This window comes from Paramormyrops kingsleyae, chromosome 1 (assembly GCF_048594095.1).
Source record: "Paramormyrops kingsleyae isolate MSU_618 chromosome 1, PKINGS_0.4, whole genome shotgun sequence".
In the NCBI taxonomy this organism is placed as follows: Eukaryota; Metazoa; Chordata; class Actinopteri; order Osteoglossiformes; family Mormyridae; genus Paramormyrops; species Paramormyrops kingsleyae.
The window spans coordinates 41,016,548-41,031,175 of NC_132797.1; the positions used below are offsets into that span (position 1 = coordinate 41,016,548).

The 14,628-nt window shown below is 42.5% G+C and overlaps 1 protein-coding gene across 6 annotated transcripts in view; it reads left to right on the forward strand.

Moving 5' to 3' along the window:
* LOC111855588 (E3 ubiquitin-protein ligase Midline-1) overlaps positions 1–14,628 on the forward strand; it is a 71,905-nt gene that overhangs the window by 28,346 nt on the left and 28,931 nt on the right. For 2 of the 6 annotated variants that reach the window (XM_023834746.2, XM_023834755.2), the window contains exon 1: positions 7,932–8,173. The exons of 3 other annotated variants lie outside the window; for them this stretch is intronic. The gene's annotated coding sequence lies outside the window, so the exon portion shown is untranslated. Of the gene's footprint in view, positions 1–1,099; positions 1,227–7,931; positions 8,174–14,628 lie in introns of those variants that run through there. One more of the 6 variants, XM_023834752.2, reaches the window with a different exon arrangement.

The following is a 14,628-nucleotide window of genomic DNA, read 5'->3' on the forward strand; positions in this document are numbered from 1 at the left end:
GAGCTGCCCTCTTCCATGTACATTTCAATAAAATTCATTTCATGGAGATATTGTACTGCTGTACAGTAATACAGTGTGACAAAGTAAGGAACAGGCTAAATTTAGTTTCCAAAATGTTATTATGCCTGTTGCCTTTTATAATCCAGTGAGGTTCCTCATGGCAACATTTTTATGGTTGGCCTATTTTATAGTTTTGCTATTGTTTTATTTTAACTAAAAATAGTTATAGATAAAAAAGAGAACATAACAGCATAGTTTTCTACCTCACAACCATTGTCACTGCATGGAAAAGCAACAGTACAAAATACAGTTAGAAATCAGCATAGTGGTGTACAATGATAAAGCACACACTGCTATTCAGTCAATGAATTGTTAGTTATAGTTAATTGTATCATGCTTTTCCCAGGGCCATGTATTTTGCATTTAAATGCAGGTCGGCCATATTGAAAAGTAGCAGAGCTTCAGAACGGTGCTAGGGCATTCTAGTCTCATTACTTTAGTATGAATGCTGAACCTTAATGGTCTTTCTCATGCTCAGATCTATGAATGACCTTTTCCTGACTGAGATCTCAACTAAAACAAGAGGCATGCCCCTTTTCTCAGCACTTACATCTCCTAGCAACAGCATTCAAGCCAGGACGCACACAAGGAGCTTCGATTGGACTAATGCAAAGCAAACACAGGCCTATTGATCTCCCTGCATCATACTATCGCACTCACTATCCACTGCGCAGTGTTACACCTCTACTTCCAGTTCCTCTGACTTCACCCCATCCAGCCCTAATTGTCAGTCAAAGATGTCGTCTCCGCAGTCCGGGCCCACACTTGTCCACCAGTAATGAGTGACAGTGCCCCCCCCCCCCCAACCCTCCCCAAACTGGGGGAGGAGGGCTGCTGTTTGCCCTCTGAAAAAATCTCCCAGGACGGAGAAGCAGCTTGCGATCCCGTGCCAGGAAAACGACACAAAAAAAGGGAGCCTCAGTGAGGCCACACTGCATGCTGGAGTCATTTGGACACACTGCATGCTGGAGTCATTTGGACAGCACTCGCTCTTCTTTTCGCGGAGGGATTAGAAGCGATGTCTGTGTGAGGAGAATTCGACAGGAAAGTGCTAGGCGGATGTAGGCAAGGCTGCGCGACTTCAGGCTGCCTTAAAGGAGACTTCCACTCAGTGCCTGGCCGCAAAACTGTGCTCATCTGCCCACGGCTTGACGTGTCAGAGACTGGTAAGGGCCCCTTGCGCCCCCTTAGGTGTGTGTGTGTATCTGTGCGTGTGTATCTGTGCATGTGGCTACGTTTCTGAATCGCAGACGGACACTCCTGCTGTTTTTCTCCTTAATACATTCTTCGTTCAGACAGGGGAGCAGAAACAAAATTACTACAATCAAAATGTTGATGTTTTACTGGTTCTATGTCAAGAGAAAACTGGGGCATATGGCATGACTTAGAAATTACTGGCACTGACTAGCATTTTGCTTATTTGACATGTTTTAAGTTGATTGAGCCATCATCTCTTGTTGTCTTTTTCTTTGCTTAGATATGCAGACACTCTGTATGACTAAACTAACCCAAAGAAACTTGATGGCACATTCTCGTGAAACGCCCTTAGTCCTACCAGTTCTCACCCAGCAGTATTTAGCTGAGTACATTGCAGTGAATGCATGTTTGAGTGTATCAGTACTGGGCGGTAACAGCACTGTGAGGCATCTGAAAATGTGAATATGAATTTTTGAAAATGGGACAGAATATATCCTGTGCTGGTTAGCAGGCTGAAATCAAGCATCTCTCCTTTATTTATGTAGTTGCTTAATAGAGGGGCTTTGTGAATGAAAAGCCTTTTATCCAAAACAGTTAGGGGTCAATGTGCTGCCCTCATGAGTCACAGGAGAAAGGAAGGATGGCTTACTCACTTGTTAATGTAGAGATCAGTATTGATTGAAACTCCATCCGTCTCTCATTAGCTTTTCTCAATCTGCAGTTATCTGCAGCTGATTTTTAAATAATTAAATAGCAAAAAGGAAACATGATTTATGTTCTTTCCTCCCGGTTTTTAAACAAATACTACAGATTGTGGTGACATTATCTGACATCATCCTATAGGACAGGGGTGTCAGACTCCAGTCCAGGAGGGCCGGAGCCCTGTGATTCAGCTCAAGAGCTGTGTGGTAATTAGCACAAGGAGTTGATCAGGTGTGTTAAATAAGGGGAAACCCAAAAATGTGCAGGTCTCTGGCCCCCCAGGACTACAGTTTGACACCCGCTGCCGCAGGAGAACAGCCATCACCCCTTGTAATTTTAATTTGCGTATATGATAAATAGGTTGTTCTGAATATATAAGGTAAAATTACACATTTAAGTAGGATATATATATAAATTGCAGTACATATCTATAGCTGGAGAAGTGATTCTCCTTTGGTGTTATATGCAGTAATTATGCAGATTAAGTTTGAAAACATTCATTATATATCTGTCTCTGTGTACATTGGATATAAAATGTTTTGGCAGGCAGTAAGAGCAGAAAGAATTGCGCTGAGATGTAAAAATAGCGTTTAATGAGACTGTTAGCTGATGAACTGCGGATGAGTAGAAGAGTGTGAATGAAATTTATACTCTCTCATTAAATCCTCCTCTTCTATTCATTTTATTTATACAATTTATTCCTCCTCTCCTGCTCAGACAATACTGTTTAAAGAGCGTTAAAGGAGAGCTGAAATTTGGACAGCATTACTATTTACATCCTTAACAGATGTCCTCTTCAGAAGCATATGATTATTATCTCTTTCCTTCACAGATTTATAAACATACTCGTGGATATAAACAAAGGAACTGAATGGTACCCAAATCAAGGACAGGCTAGTAGGGTTTGGCCTAACGTTTAAAGTCACCTTGAGCTGCTCATGAAGTATAAATTTTGTTGCTAGTTGTTGACATTTAGAGCTACTTTTCCTCCTTGTGTCAACCCTCCTGTACGATGATCTATGTACAGCGTTCATGACCGCCCAAAAGTGGACGCAGATTTTAGGCCCCAAAGATCTCCAGACATAGGTTTAAGTATAGCTTGAGCAAGTTGTGGTTTGCATGAGGTTTCCAGCACAAAGCGAAGGCGAGCCATTGCATCTTTATGCACAGGAAGAGTGTGAAGAGTGTGTTTTAATCGCCAAGGCTACCTCCTGATGCAGCATAGAATGCAGGAAGCCTGCTCTGACTTCAGTGGAGCCTGTGTTGAATTGGTAATGGGTCTCAGCTGGAAGGTATGGAGCCACTAACAAGCAATCAGGCCTAATCCAGCAAACAGGCCTGTCGCAGAAGCCCCTTTATATGCTCCCCCCACCTCCCTACACCAGTCTGTGATCACTCCTTTCTGTGGAGCGTATGCAAATGGCTTCTGTCAGGCATGCTGCCTGGGATGGCAGCTCCGCTTTCAGCTGCCGGGCCCCCTCCCACTTCAGGTGTTTTGTCTGGGATTACATGTCTCTCAGGACAAGGCACGCGCTTGTCGTCCTGATCACCCCTCCTCCTCAGCCCGTCAGATTTAAACCGTCGCTCCGATTTCAAACATCATTCCAACCCGTCCTGGCTGTGACTGGCCCTCGTTTGTGCTCTTTGTTCTGGCTTTAGCTCCTGAAAAAGCCCCTTCCCATTAGGTTCTGTAAAAAGCCCTTCCCATTAGGTTCTGTAAAAAGCCCTTCCCCTGCTTCTCTGCGGTACATCCTATGGGGAACTCCATTTACTGACAGTGTTACACCTCACTGAGTACAGAATCTGAGAGAAAACCCACAGAAAGGAAAACCATCAGTGGGCCCTGTCGTTAGGTGGGGAACCATTTATTCTGTTATTTATTAGTCTGTCACAGTCATTCAATATGTTCATGTGAAGATAGCAGCAGATTTAAATGTGAACATCCATCCATCCATCTTCAGGATCATGGAGCCAATCCCAGGCTGCACAGAACACAGTGAACCTACACAATAACATGTTATATGTGCATCTGCCATTCAGTTCTTTGGCAGGATACTTTAAAAGCATCATACTGTTTATCTGTTTTATGTGAGATTTATGTAGCATGGTCAATGATACAACAGCAGATCCTCCTTTGGATTGAAAAAGGAACTTATGGATCAAAGAAGCCACATGAATCTGATCATTACCACAGAGGTCTTCGGCAAGGTGTAGGTTTTACTACAACAATTCAATCGTAGCAGCCTCAGTACTGAGAGATAGACTTGGGTAATTAGGATAAAGATGACCTTGATCACAGCTAGCAGAAACACTAACAGAGTGATATCCCAAGACCAATTTTTTAGAGCTGAGAAGGCAAAGAACGATTGCCATTGATCCCTTAGACTCCGAGTGTACCCTGTACAGCTGTCTTTGAACGATCTCCTGAACTAGCCTAATGTATCTCTATATGTCTCATAGATCTGACGGCTTTTTAACTGAATTCCTGTCCATCAATATTTTTTAATTAAGAGTATTTTTATTCCCAAAAGCTGTGGAGTGACTGGGTGCACAGTCACCTTGATTAAATGGAAGTGATTTTTTCATTTGTTCATCTACAATTTACATTAATAATCTTTTTTTTTTCTTTTAATTCTTTGGACTAAACTACACAATGAGTGTAATGATGTTTGTTAGGGTGGAAAAACCCTCAGGAAACGCATGAAATGGAGAGCTGTGGAAGCACCACTTTCACTGCCATAAAGCACATTTCCCATCTGGGTAGCATCAAAAGGCCTCAGTGCCGTTTTAAGAGTGGTTATAAAAGCATCTTTAATGACCTAATGTGTTTGTGCCTGTTTTCAGTCTGGAATCAATCTGGACCATGCTGAGTGTCCTCAGGTACTTTCTGTAAAATGAATGCTCCTGTGATTGTTTAATTATAGCAATTGGTGAGCCAAATTGATATCGAACCTGTATATTCCCATGACAAATTGTATCTCATTGTAATTATAACCAAGATTGCACCTGCTTTCTGTGGTAGTTGAATACAAGCTAGATTTTGACAAGGAGAATTACATTACATACAGTATAATTTTTATTTATACATCTCATTCACCATTATAATGCTCATTTAGACTCGCGGACAAAATGAAGACCTGCCATAATAATATGCTAATATTTTTTTCTGCAAGGACTGCAAGCATTATAGAATGCAATAGGTATGCATTTTTGCTAATTAATCATTTTAATTAGCACTGGTTTGCTCATTTTTTTGGCTTAAAGTCACTTTAATTGGACCGACATCTTCAGCATAAAAATATTTTGAAGGAACTGGGAGTCCATTAAATTCCTGGATAAATAATACTGAGACAAGGAGATAACTGTGATTTACGTTTACTGTTCAGGGGCATTCCCCTGAAAACATCGTATCCATTTCATGTGTGTGACTGTGCCTCTGTCTAGCAAGAACCGTGGAACCGAACAGCAAAATTTCAACTTCCACGATTTTAAAAGGCTTTCATAAACTCATGGAAACCAGAGCTGCTCCAAATAAAGGCCTGAACCTACCCAGGGTCGACAAGCTCCCAAACCCCTCCTCCATCTAGCATCAATATTCTTTTTCTTTTTTCCATGAGTCACTGAATTGGGCTCCCCGACGTGACTGGAGTTAACCTTGGAACCCAGCCAAAGTGGGTGGGGGGGAGGGCAGTCATGCCAAAGTTCAATGGAGAGAGGGAAGCTAATTGCTGCACCTATTGAAGGGTTCTCCACCAAGTCTGCAATGAAAGCTATGTGACTTCCATCCATGATCTCCACAACTGCCTGGTGCCCATCCCAGGGAGGACCAGGTGGGCCACATCTACTAGAAGGAATGCCAATCCTTTACAGTGCCCACACTCGTGCCCCAAAGGTGCTTTGGAGAAGCCTAACCGCATGTCCTTGGACTGCGGGAGGAAACCAAAATCCCCAGAGGCCCAGCTTCTGAGGTTGGGCTGCAGGCTTTACCGCAGGCCTGTGCTGGATTAGCTCTAATGGCAGAAGGATGCAAAGTACATGAAGAAAGTAAGCTAGATAGACCCAGAAACAGATCAAATGATCGAGAAGAGACTGCAAAGGTGTGGGTGTATTTTTTATTCATTTTTTTGTTCTTAAAGTTTTTCTTAACATTGACTGTTGCCCAGCAACCACAAAGGCCTGGATGTCCACACAGTGATTAATTCAATTAACTAAGAAGGGCCAGATCGCTTTTTTAATTATACTCCAGCCTGCTTTACCATGCCACCTTGTGGGGACTTATCTGAGGATGAAAGCGATGAAGAGCGATCTGGAGGAGGAAGGCTCTGTCCGGTATTCAGCTGTCAGCTGCCAGCCCGAATAGCATTCCCCAGGTTGATAAGTGAAAGCAGTTTACTGGGAGCCACGTGGACTTGCTTAAGAGGTTAAGGGCCACTGAAAATATGCACAGAGGATTTATAGAAAGTCATAAGCAACTGACGTTTAAGTGCATTTCGAGTGCTGCCTGCATTTATCGCTGCCCTTGATTTACGCTACATGAAGCGAGGAGTGCGCTTGGTGAAATGCCACTCGCTAACATGGGGGGGGTGTGTTTGTTGGGGGGGGCGGTACCAGCAGTCAGCCATCCGTCCACTGGCCTGGTCCGCAAAACAACCCATCTTTAGCCCTAGAACCTCTCTGACTTGCTGTGTTGTTTCGATCGATGGGTTAAATAAAGGAGCAGGAAGAGATTTTCTTGCAAATTCCTCGCATTCTTCGAAGCCAAAAGCCAAAATCTCTCAACCACTGAAATACTTATCCGAGGAGGGGAATAAAGAAGTTTCAACATTTAACTCCGGTCACAAGAAAAAAAAGCAACAGAGATGTTTATAACCAAAGCAGGGACCTTAACATTGCGGTAGGAATGGCCGTAAATATATATATAAAGCGCACGTCTGCAGTTATTCCTCTACAGGAAAGCGATAGATATGCAATAAAAACACGGTGATGAACAGCTCCATTTGCTTAATTAATTCCATGTACATTCCCTTCCAGTGATATTTTTTAAGATGCCATTTCACATGACTCCATGGACAACATGGGCAAACCATCATGTGGACCGTTTATAATTTGTCAGGGGAAAGAAAATAGGTATTGACTAACTAAATCAGATCAATCGTGCTGGGCTCACACCAGCATGTGAGCTTCAGAAGGCTTATTAATTAGCATCCATCCAAAGAACATCCGAAAAGCCTTGCAGTTTGTCCTCTGTGTTACTACAGAATTCTGGTCTTTTGGGAACTTCACAAGGACAGATCATGTAACTAGTCACTGAAATACTTCCTCCCCCCGGAACCTTTTCACAGTTCCTGGACATCCGGAATGGTCACTGTGACCACAGGAGGACATACGTGACAGAATTGGTGTATCCCTAGGTGAGAGTGGCTTGTTAAGTCACACAGATAAATGTTCCTGATCGCTAAGTGACAAGGAAATCCGCTTCATTCAGAGTCCTGTGGAATGTCTGTTCATGCTTCTCTGTCCTCTTTACATCCCTACATAATGTCAAAGGGCCTCAATTTGAAGGCTACTTGAATCCATTAATGCCCATAATGTGACCAAAACAGGCAGCTCTCCGGAGAGAGAAATCACTGAAAAGTCTCAGTTTGAAGTCTGGTGTTCAAAATGTAAAACTTTGCAAACTAAATAAATGGATGTGTACAGAACATAATCTACTTAGTAGCTACTTTGTCTAGCACATAGACATCATTTATGGAAAAAAATCACCTTTGGTCTAACCCCCAAGCTTTCAAAGATTCAATTTTAGATTTGAATTCTCATTGCATGTATGACTGAGCAGCGAAGAGCCTGGTCCAAATCTTCCAACAGGCACACCCAGGCACCCGCAGCAGGCCCCGCCCACCCCAGCCCATGATTGGTTAGGCCGGCGGTGAGCAGCCTACAGTGTCAGGATTCAGCTCCCATTTGAAAGGGGGAAAAGAGCGGACGGCTGCCTGCTTACTGACTCTCGGTGGACTAGGAGGAGAGGTTAGGGTGCCGCCAGGGCAATGCGCTGTCAGCAATGAACAAATAAAGGACTGTAGTTAGATGACGTCCTCGACGAGGCAGATGGCTACAGCAGACAGTTGTTAAAAGCCTGAGGAAACCTGTTGTTTTCCATGCTTGATAATCTTTTTCTCCTCTGTTTATGGATAATGGAATTTTAACCATGTGGCAGGTAAGGAGAATGACTGTTCCTGTTAATTTGTTTTAGTTTATTGTTTGGCCGATATAACTTCCATATAACTTTAAAGGCTGACTTTAATGTAGTCTCCATCACTTCCAGTTGGGTCCAAACTCTTAGTTTGGGTTCTTTTAATTTTATTTAATTTGCAATGTGACTATTGTATGTGACGTCACTCAGCCAATGCCTGAAGTAAAACACGTCACGAAAGGCAAAGCAGGCGTTTGTAATGCTGCAGGACAGAGCTGTGGGCTGCAGACATGCAGGGCAGAAAACAAGTGTCCCACAGATATTGACATCATGGGACTGCCCTTGCTGCAGTAGCAGGAAATGTAATTTCAAATTCTGATCATGCTATCCTTCAACGAACGATAAATCTTTCTTGGCCAGAATTCAGTTAAGTAGGATAACAGAAGATGTTCAGTCCTAGTTATAAACCATATATTTGTTTTCTGAATCCATCCCATTGACTGTGTTTGATTCAAGGTACACTGGGCAGCTCATTGAGCCCAATCCACAAAACGGCCCATAAAAATTGTGTCTGCTCTATGTGCCGTCATGCAGGCTGTGTGCGTATAATATGATTTATTTGCTAATTACACACAAGCTGCTTCCTTGCAGGAAGTCAGATAGCCCTCCTGTTTTTTGATTACTTGTGTAGTAGGTACACTTCAGTGGTTGCCCCTATGTACCATATGATTTTGGGAAGAGGGGGATTCAGGGTAGTAGATATGTTTCTGTTCACTTTGAAGGATACAGACTTTATTTCTGTATGAGCTGGGTAGAGAAAGAGAGCTGTGTGCAAGGAACAAGGAACATGCATGTTAGTAATAGGAACTGCTTACAGGGTACTTGGCATGTCAACCTTTGGTTTTGTTTGGCCTTGGTTTACTGCATATTTATTTCTATGTTGTCTTAAAGCCACATTTGTACTTAGAAACACCAGACACTCAGTCCTGCTGGTGTCCAGTTGAGTTAAAGGTTTTCCAGATTTTTTTTTTTAATGCACTCCACATTTCTGCCTCAAGGGGATGCTCTTCAATCTCTTTTACATGTTTTGTAAGCTCGCTCTGGTGTACTGTAGAAGGCTCTTCATTTAAATCAGAATTACAGGATAGAAGCAAGAAAACAAGACACTAATTGACCCAGAAAGGGCTGCATGCTTCGTGTATGAGCAGATTCTAGGACAGCTGACAGGAAGCCGGGGCACTGTTGTGCTTTTTAGCTGCCTTGTGACAGCGCCCTCTGCAGGCAAGTCTCTGTGCCGTCTCAGGGGCCCCTGTGGACCAGCCTGCAGTGTTTAACCTCTGCTTCTGGCATTCTATACCTTCCCTCCCCCCCTGTATCTTTGGCCTTCCAGCTGATAAAGGAATTTCATGGGATTATTGATTTCATGGAGTCACTGTGACGGTTTCTTGACACAATGGGGCTTATTCATGGAGCAGCTGAAAGCAAACAGCTTCAGTATTTGTCTTTTAATGAACCACCCGGTCTGTCACTCAAAACGTTACTTTAGTGTCCATCCTCTGCCTGCATCAGTCTTTGGTCGTTCGTCAGGTGATGAACCCAACATCGATCACTGGTAGAGAGACCAGTGGAATGCGAATTCCACCCACAGCTTGCACTGTGCATTTTCGCACACGCTTCACCCTATTTGCACAGTGCTGTCAAAACACAGGTCCACTAAAATGGGTGGAGCCTCACACGTAATGCTAGATCAAAGGGTTTGGGGAGGGTTTGGAATATTATGTCAGAATGCAAGGGAAGTGGCATCCTGCCACGAATACCCCTAACCCAAGCAGGGCTGGAGAGAGGAAGCTGGGGGTTGAGCTGTTCATAGCGAAGGCTGATGGCTGTTCATAGCGACCCCTAGCTTCAGCTGCCTGCTATGACGGCTCGTGCTAAATCCAACTTTACATTTTATTGTCGTTGCGCAAAGTACAAGTATTCAGACAACAAAATGCAGGCTGACATCTATTATGAAATTGCAAAATAGTGAAAAGTGCTAGAAATGGCTGTACAATATATACATGTGTGATAAATAGATAATGTACACCTAAATGTATGTCTGTAATCAGTCTGGATGACTGTTGGAAAGAATTACAGTTTGTTTACATTAAATAAACATCCAGAATTACATTAAATAAACATCCAGAAATAGATAGCCAGAAATGTTCGTCTGTGTCCGTATAATAAGTAGTGTCTCCAGTATTTTAAATAATATATTTATTTTTTTTGCCAACTCATAATGATGCCACTCGTTGAAAGTCAAACATTTGCATTTATATTATAACGGTGAGGAGTGCGTGATTCTTCATCGAGTCACATTACTGAACAATAAAAGCACGGTTCATCTTCCAGGTCATGGGTCTGGTACAGAGACACACGAGGAAAGTTCTCATTAAGCCTCGGCTCGCAAAAAGTGTGCCACCCCTCTCGTCGTTCATCTGCAGGAAGATCAGCTGTAACTCACCGCTCCCTGTAATTAGGTCATGCCCACTGAAAAAAACTCCCTCGCTTCCTCGTCAGCCGGTGGATGTGGACTCTAGTTTTTTTCCTTTTTTATTCAAACCTGGGCCAAAAAATCAGCTACTGATGGGGTGGTACCCTTTGCTTCCCTCGTGAATATTAATAACCCACCTAATGATGGGAAGTTGGTGGAATTTGCAGTGATTAACAGTTATGTAGATCACAATTAGCAATTAATCTCAACACAGTTTAATATTTATGCACTTCTTCCGGTGATTCAACAGTGGAGGGATTTCAGTGTAGATTTCGGCATGTCCAGTATCTTGTTACCCCAGATGAAGTACCTCTGGATGACTTTCGGACTAGAGAGCCTTCTGGCTTCCAGACAGAACATTCCTGAGCATTCATTTCCCATATCACCAGGAGGGGCAGTGCAACGCAGCCTGAAATGTTACACTCTCAGTACAGCTTCTCAGTTGTCCAAACCTGTTGGATGGTTTTAAAAGCATATGGCAACCTCGACGCCCCTATTTATTCTCCGTATGCCTTTGCTCTGTGTTCTTCTGCGGAAGATTATCTGAACATCCAGGTATTCCATGGACAACTAACCACTAAGTGTTCCAGTTCTGGGTTTTGTGCCTTGGTGGAGTGATCTGGGAGCCGCGTTTCTCTGGCTCTGAGAGCCCCTCAAACTCACATCTTAATACACAGGTGTGCAGAACAGAACAAGATGAACATCCGCTGGCACGTCTGCACTTTTTTTTAAGATAATACGCAAATTCTTTCACAAAAACTTTGACATTGCAAATCTTTGGGTGTTAACATATGTATTTCCTTCATTTGCATTGGAACAGCAAATAAAATCTGTTTATTTGAAGTTCCCACATTGCTGCACGTGCAACCACACTAATCATATTGATTCCGTGTGAGTTTTGTATGATGCTGTTTTGCAGGATTAAATGTATCGTGTGGAGGCATCAAGTATGGAAAATAGGTACAAACTAGATTTTGTGAAAAGAGATAGGATGAGGGGGCAGCTGGGAACATTATTGTATGAGACAGTAAATTATGAGAAATTCATAGAAAAGTCACTTAAAAAGTCACAGGACTATTCAGAATCTTTAAAAAACGACTTGTTTTGTTGCTGAGGAAAACTGGCAATTTGAGGAGTAGGAGAAACCAATGAAAAGAGGACCACCCCTTCCCACACATGCTCGCTGAATTATTCTGTCACAAGCTTCTAATAAAACAACGGCACTACAGAAAAGTCAGTCTGCCTCCCTCTGCACACAAAAAATGGTAACAAATTCCCTCCCACAGATGGCAATAACAGCAAATGCCCGCTTGCAGATGTAGGTCAGGCTGGGAAGTGAGCTAAAAATCACTGTGGGATGACGTGGCACAGGCCTTTGAGATTACGGTCCAGCTAATCGGCAGCTCCGCGTGGGACCTGTGTGTCAGGGGGCTGACATGGATGTAGGCTGTGAACGACCGATTCATCAAAGTAACGTTCAGAGGACGGGATTACATAGCAATAGGCTGGGTATCAATCTTTAAAAATAAAAAAAAAATAAGAAAACAACAAATGAAAACTCAACTCAAATTTGAGGAAAACAAAATGTCCAATCACCAATCAGGGTTCCAGAAGAATTCCACTGTCAAAGGCTTGTTTCCTGTCCAGAGAGTTCCTTGCCTCCTATTCTGTAGATCCCTCAGGTAGGCTCCAGGATGGCTGTACTGGGTAAGATACTCTGGAATGGGGCTGGATGGATGGATGGATGGATGGATGGATGGCAAGAGTAATTTCAAAGAAAACTAGAAGAGGGTTAGATTGTAGCAGAAAAAGCTATTATAACTTTAATTGAACATTCGATCAAGTAAGAAACCTGATACTGACTTAAGCTCACAAAATGCTAATGATCATAATGAATTAGCTTGGATGCTTAATCAGACTCAGACAAGGTTGACATTATTTTTGGTGTCGATTTGTAGTTGGGGCTGCACAGCTGCATTGTGTAGACGATGCAGGACACCCAGCATGTGCTGTTCTTGGTATAAAAACCAGTGACCTACTTCTGAAGTCACAAATACAGATGTTTCTACATCAAGGCAGCCCTCCCCCCCCCACACACACCATTTCTGAAGGTTTTTAGGATATATATATATATATATATATATATATATATATATATATATATATATATATATATAATTTGTATGTATAGGTATATATGTACATTTATGTATGTTTGTACATGTATTGTACATGATTGAGGTATGTTATATATTATTTTACTTTATAACCACTGAGGTAAATGGGCCAGTTAGTAAAAATGCGAAATGGAACCATCATGGCGGCTCCGTAATGGATAGTTATGGAAGTCGGACTAATTTCTTCATAAGGTCCTTGTCCACATCCAAGGATGAGAGGCAGGCTTGTTAAACATTTAGCAAGCTGAACAAAAAAGGGGTAGAAACCCTAATGATGATAAAATAAAATTAAATTCTGTTATGCCTAATTTCCTTTGGATTTCCCACGTTTTTCTCCTGGGCATGTTTTTCTTAGACATTATGATTTTGCATTTTCTAGCACATTGGGCAAACTGAGACGTTAAAGAAACAATCCATTTAAAACCAAAATCCAATTTTAATTTGGGAGGGAAAGTCATTCTAGCAAGGTGCGAAGTCTTCCAGAAGGTGCCGAAGGCTGTTGGGGGGTGATTGATGTGATGTTCTGCAGTTAGCTTATAATACACTGCTGATCAAAGGGCACCAGTAGGAGCTTGTGAACCTCTGTGACCCTGAGTGTAAATAATGAGAGGAGAGTGAGGAGAACCTACACACAGCTCGCTTGCCCCATGCCAGGTCCTGAGACATTTCTCTGATCTCACAGAGGGAATTTCCAGCAAGTTCTTTACACTCCCTCAGAGACTTCTACTTGGGTGTCCGACCAGCTGTTTGCTGAGTGCATTCAGTAGATTTTAGGTCTGTACTGGAGCTTACATGAACCCACTCTCCAAGGTGCATATCAGAAAACAAGCAGCTTCAGTTCAATATTTCCACTGCACTTTCTCAGCAACATAAACAGTAAAACTAATATCTTTGTGTGAGACTGTAAATTAATCTGCTGGCATTATTTCCATCTCAGAATGAGATGTATTGATTTGCATCGAGCACTGAGCATTTCTCAGAAACTTAGCAGAACATTTTATATATTGAGAACTACAAGCCCCCTGAAGTAAATATTAAACTGGAAATATGGGTGGGGATGAGGGTGCAGGTATTTTAATAGAGGGGATCAGACTTAGAATAACAATCCCAAATCTCAAAGATTATATTCTCTTCCTTGCTTTTTGGCTCCCCTCCTTCAGGCGCATTGGAAGTATAGGAAGATGTTGAAAAGGAAAATGTCTCTGGGATTTTTCCACACTCCAACAGCTGTTGGGTCCCACACATGTGGACAACAGGGAAGTGGATCAAATAAACTGGGTTATGCAGGAATGTTGAAGTTATTTTAAAGAAATTTAAAGCCCTCTTCACGGCATTGAAGGGAAAACCACAGCATGAATAAATACTGGGTTTAAATACAGAGCCATGAAGGACCAAATGGCACCTTTATGGCGTGAAATCCGGAGGAGTCCCTGGGCACCATGTCTGTAGCTGATCCTGCAGACTGATCTGGGCGTTCCTATGAAGCGCGAGTCAATGAGCATAAACAGTGGTTGAAGATTTCTCATTAAATCTGCAAATAAATCAATGGAATAAATAGCAAACATTGGCAACAGTAATCCAACGTCTAGCAGCTTATCTGCTCAGTCACAAGAAGGTCAGGAGCTTATCTAGGACAGTACAGGGACGAAGCAGGGCTAGACCCTGGATGGGATGCCAGTCCATTACAGAGCACAAATGCACACTATGGTAAATCTGTAGGCACTTATTAACCTAACTGTGTGCTACATTACCTATGGAGAACATGCAAA